Below are 5,676 nucleotides of genomic sequence, written 5' to 3'. Positions count from 1 at the left end.
AGGATGGTTTGGCGAGAAAAGAGAGCTTTGGCTACTTATCATGACTTCGATCTAGCAAGTTCTCTTTGCGAAGTTAAACCAGATGTGAACCTCTTGCAATTGATCAATTTATCTCTAGGAGTACGCAAGGAACTTAAGAAGATCCTGTGTATTGGGTACATTGTAGAACCCTTGGGCATAGCACGAGTAGGGGAAGATTGGTTTGACCATGCTGAAAAGAATTGCCCTAGGGTTCCAGCTTATGTAGATGGAATATTAGTGGAACATTCCATTGTAGACATGGGATCCTCCGTCAACATCATGAGTTCAAAGTTGATGGAGAGGTTGGGTCTAGGCATTCAAAAGGACAGCTCCACCCTCCTGAGAATGGCTGATGATAGTCTAAGACAACCAGAAGGTTGCGTTACTAAGGTCCATGTTACAGTTGCAAGTGTAGAATGTTTCTTGGACTTTAGGGTGATAAGATTTGTAGGACGCCCTAGCTATCGGATTTTGCTAGGTAGGCCTTAGATCTTACGAACAGACTGTCAAGTCGATATACCTGCCGGTCGAGTGGTTCTAGGTCGAGGTGCTAATCGAGTAATAGTCGATGCTTATCCTGAGTCTCTTCAAAGTGAGAGAGCTCCTTTATCTTCTACTGAATTAGAGACAGCAGACGATCCATCTGGTAGTGAGACATCATCCAGCGATGAATCTAAAGAGGGGTCCACTACAAAGGATATCTATCAGATAACTCTGAATGAGCCGATAGAGCCTCAAGATAGGATAAGAGATGCGGACGTGATTGAGTTAGACCTTGGCACGCCGAATGATTTGCTGCCAATTAAATTAGGTTCTATGCTCAGTTCAGCAGAAAGGGAGGACTATGTGTCCTTGATTCAAGAATTTCGTGATATCTTTGCCTGGAGTTATGATGAGCTGAGAGGTATTCCTCCCAGCCTGGCTGTTCATAGTATTCCTGTAAAAGAAGGCAGTTGTCCTGTGCATCAGAAGGTAAGGCGTATGCCTTTTGAATTGAGGGACGGGCTGTTTGAGGAGTTGCAGAAGTTAAGGAAAGCTAGTTTGATCTTCCCTGTACAACACACAGAATGGTGTTCACCAGTTGTTATCAGGAAGAAGAAGAACAACCAGATCCGATTATGTGTAGATTTTAGAGAGCTGAATAAGCAGACAATTAAGGATTACTACCCGTTGCCGTTTATTGACATGATTTTGGATCAATTAGCGGGTAGGGAGATATATTCGTTCATGGATTGCTTTGTAGGATATAACCAGATGGCAATTACAGAAGAAGACAAGTTGAAAACAGCTTTTATTACGGTCTTTTGTACTTTTGCGTACTATGTGATGGCCTTTGGTTTATGCAATGCACCTGGATCGTGGCAACAAACAGCAGACAAGACCTTTGGTGGCATCTCACCAGATGAATTGAAAGTATTTATTGATGACCTGGGGGCAGCCACTGTAAGGGAAAGGATGCTGGTTATCTTAAGAAAGTGCTTTGAGTGCTGCAGACAATTTTATATCGCTCTTAACCCATGGAAGTGTGTCTTTGGAGTACCTTATGGGCTATTACTAGGCCATGTGGTCAGTTCAGTGGGGATAGCAACTGACGCTGAAAAGATCAAGGTCATAGTCGCTATGAGTCTGCCACATACTCCAAAAGAGGTTCATAGCTTTCTGTCGTCGATAGGGTACTATCGAAGGTTTATCAATGCCTTGGCAGAAAGAACGTTACCATTAACGAATTTATTATCCTATAACTATCTATTTGCATGGAGTGATGCTTGCAAAATATCATTTGAGAATGTGAAACGGGAGCTAGTAAAAGCACCCGTTTTAAAAGCACCTAAAAGAGGCGAGGTGTTCTATATATTTTCAGCAGCCATTATGCATAGTATTAGCTATTGTTTAGCCCAAATTTGGGAGGAAAAGTGGTATCATCCGATAGCTTTTGCTAGTCAGAAATTGGGCATTTCAGAGATCAACTATACCTACATGGAGAAGTTGTGTCTTGCAATGGTCTTTGGGACTAAGAAATTCAGGCGCTACATCCTCTATGAAAAGGTAGTGTTCTATACGAAGGCGGAAGTACTTCGACTGCTTATGAACAAGCTACAGCCGCCTGATCGTTTGGCAAAGTGGTTAATCACTTTGCAGGAGTTCGATTATGAGATTAAGAGTAAGCCACCTAGGTTGCAGGGTATTGTGGAATTCCTTGTGGATTTCGGGGAGCCGAAAGAGATCTTAGCAGAAGGAAGTGATATTGAGAAAATGTTTAAAATTGATACAGCTTCTATCCCATCTTGGTATGCTGCTATTACACACTATCTATCAACAGGAGAGACTGGAGCTGGTTTGTCAAAGTCTGAAAAGAGGAAAATCAAACAGCAAGCTTTGAAGTTTTCCTTGATTGCAGGGATACTCTATCGGCAAGGTGTTGATGATATTTATCGACGATGTGTGATGCCTGACGAGGTTCCTTTTATCTTGGAGGAGTGTCATGACTCTGCATGTGGAGGGCACTTCGCGGGACGATTGACGGCGCAGAAAGCTTTAAGAGCTGGATATTGGTGGCCATCCATCTTCCAAGATTATTTTGAGTATGTAAAGAGATGTGATACCTGTCAAAGGCATGAGAGTAGAGAAAATAGGAAACGTCCACTTACGCCTATCATGGCTATCCTTCCATTTGAGAAGTGGGGCATTGATTTTGTGGGTCCTATTACCCCGTCGTCCACTACCCAAAAGAGGTATATTATAGTAGCCACTGACTATTTTACAAAATGGTCAGAAGCGCGGGTGACGAGGCAGGACAATGCAAAAGAAACTGCTAGTTTCCTTTTAGAGCAGATTATCTGCCGCTTTGGTCCACCGAGGGAATTAGTGTCGGACCGTGGAACCCATTTTCTGAATAAGGTGATCAAAAGCTTGACAGAGGCTTGGCAAATCAAGCATAATAAAATGACTCCTTATAATCCACAAGCAAATGGGTAGGTGGAAAGTACTAATAAACAGCTTGTGGGTATCTTGTCTAAGATAGTCTCTGAGAAGAAACGAGACTGGGACAAGAAGCTGTATGTGGCAGTGTGGGCGTATAATACCATGTTCAAGCGAGCTACCGGCCATACTCCATTCAAATTGGTTTATGGGGAAGAGTGTGTGTTACCCCTTGAAATCGAATTGCCGACCATACGGTTTGCAATTAACCATTCTTTGGGAGATAAGGATTCCCTTTTTGAATGTTTCACGACCTTAGCCCACCTGGATGAGCTGAAGTTGCAGAGCTTATTACACCAGGAGGTAGCCAAGCGTCGAATGAAGCGGTTGCATGACCTTAGAGCAAAGAAATATACCTTTAAAAAAGGACAGTTAGTCCTCTATTACGATGCGCGTAGGGAGCTGTTTCCAGGGAAGCTGGAACCTAAATGGGATGGCCCCTACAAGATTGTCAGGTTAGGGAAGAATAGTTCTACGGCCCTATTAGCTGATCTACAGGGAGTAGAGTTTAAGAATAAGGTTAATCTTAATAAGATTAAACCTTATTATTTCTAAGTATGCTAATATAAAGAAATGCATTGCAGGTCCATGCTAGGGATGATTTGAGACCTCTGAAAGAGCTTAAAAGTCAGTTGATGGGTCGGTTAATCCCTTATTTGGAGCACCCATATCTGGAGCAAAGATACCATCAGGGGAAACTTATCTGGTGGAGCAAAGGATACAAAGTGATTGAGCAAGAAGACAGAACCTTTGTGTGGGAGATTAAAGTCTTCTGCCATCACTACTTGCGACTGTTGACGAGTATCCCTGTTGAGTTCAATGAAGAAGGTGGGATGGAGCCGTCAGTTCATCCTCTCAACATGCTAAACTTTGATTACCATAATTACGAATAGAGGAGTTCGTGATGGCCAGCTGTGTAAACCCATTATGGATGTATACATTATATTTTGACGGAGCGTCCAGGGGCCCTAATAAAAAAGGGAGTGTTGGAGTAGTAATCTGAGATCCCCGACGTAGGGTTACGATGAAGTTAGCTGCTTATCTCGGGGTAGGATTCACTAACAATATGGCGGAGTATAAAGCCTTGATTATGGGACTGCATATTGCCAAACAAGGTGGTATTCATCGATTGTTAGTAAAAGGGGATTCCCACTTGATCCTGAATCAGCTAGATGGGACATACACAGTACGGAATCCCATTATCTGTATGTATCATCGAACTACTATGACCCTACTTGAGGAGTTTGAGAGAGTGTCTTTTCAGAGCTGATTCCACGTTATTGGAATCAGTTTGCGGATTCATTGGCAAATCTTGCTTATGAGGAAGACCTCTTCTTTAATTGTGGTCCTAGTTTGGATATTGTGATCAATGATGAAACACGACCCAGTCGCTTGTGGGGTATGTTATCAGGACATGCGATATATGGCAGACGATGGTTGATATGGGTGATGCAAAGAGTAGCCGAGACTAATCTACCGTTATTATCCTGGATCCATAGGCTAATTAGACAACATGTTATGCGTACGCCTCTTGCTATATATGCAGGAGGAATGGGTCATAACCTTATGCATTTAGTTTAGGGCTATGAGCCTGTTTTTCCTCCTTGGGAGGGAGCCTATTATTGTAAATCTGGATTCTTCCAGGGAAGGATGTGTAGGTGCTATTTTGTTTGATCTCGTTAGGCCAAGAGGACATGTTTTGCAAGGCTTTGAATGTTTTATTTCGTTAGGCCAAGAGGGCCCATTGTTTGCTTAGTGCAAGTGCGGTTAATGGTTTCTTGTTTGCGTTCTGTGCTAGACAGATTTGAAGAAGAGCTTGGAAGGAGCCTTTTGTTGCGTGGAGGCTTCTCGTGGCCCTATCCAGGTGATATCCTTCCTTTATGAGTAGTGGGGTTTTTCTGCTATATGTGTTTGTACTTGTTAAGGGGTTTTTCGTTTCTTATTGGGGACCGGCGACCAAGGCATGAAGTCCCGAGGTTTAGGTTAAGTATGTTTGAGGGAGGTCTGAGTAGTCATTGCCTCCTGTAAAGACATTGTCAAGCATTGAAAGACCTATTTTAGACGGAAGTCCTAGTGACCCTATTCTGCTAGCCTGCTAGGCGGCTGTTCTAGGAGTTCTTGTTAGTGGTGAGGCCATTAGGGAAGCCTGCTAGAAAAAAAAATAAAGATGATAAAGGAAAAAAAACCCTGAATATCTTAAAAATAAGAATATATATAGAGGTATGTAAAAAGGGGTTCTAACCCCTACCAAAAGAAGAAAAGAAAGAAATGAAAATTATAAGCAGTTGATCATCGCCTAGCGAAGGCCTGGTAGGTTCCTGGTGGGGACGAGTCAGACCCGGGGCCGATGCCTTGTCTTCCTAGGGGTGGCATCTTGCTGGAAAAAAAAAAGAAATTAAGGAAGATCGGAGCGAAAATAAAAGTGAGCGTTAGAAAAGGATTAAGTGTCGCCTTGCGAGGGCTTGGTAGGTTCTTGGATACCGAGACAGGACCTGAGGCCGATGCCCTGTTCTCCCTGGGTCACTACGCTCAGCTCCCTCCTTTTTACATGCCCAAGTATGTCAATAAAATAAGAAAAAAAACCCTAAAAGAAGAAATGTGCTGAAAGAAAATACTTCTTGATCAGGCTATAGGAGTCCTCGCCTAGTAGGAGCTCCTAGTCGTGTTGTCCTTAGT

The sequence above is a fragment of the Lygodium microphyllum genome, chromosome 5, assembly GCF_053477565.2.
Source record: "Lygodium microphyllum isolate KBCC chromosome 5, Lygodium_microphyllum_v1.1.10, whole genome shotgun sequence".
NCBI classification, from domain to species: Eukaryota; Viridiplantae; Streptophyta; class Polypodiopsida; order Schizaeales; family Lygodiaceae; genus Lygodium; species Lygodium microphyllum.
Note: the sequence above shows the minus strand (reverse complement) of the source record.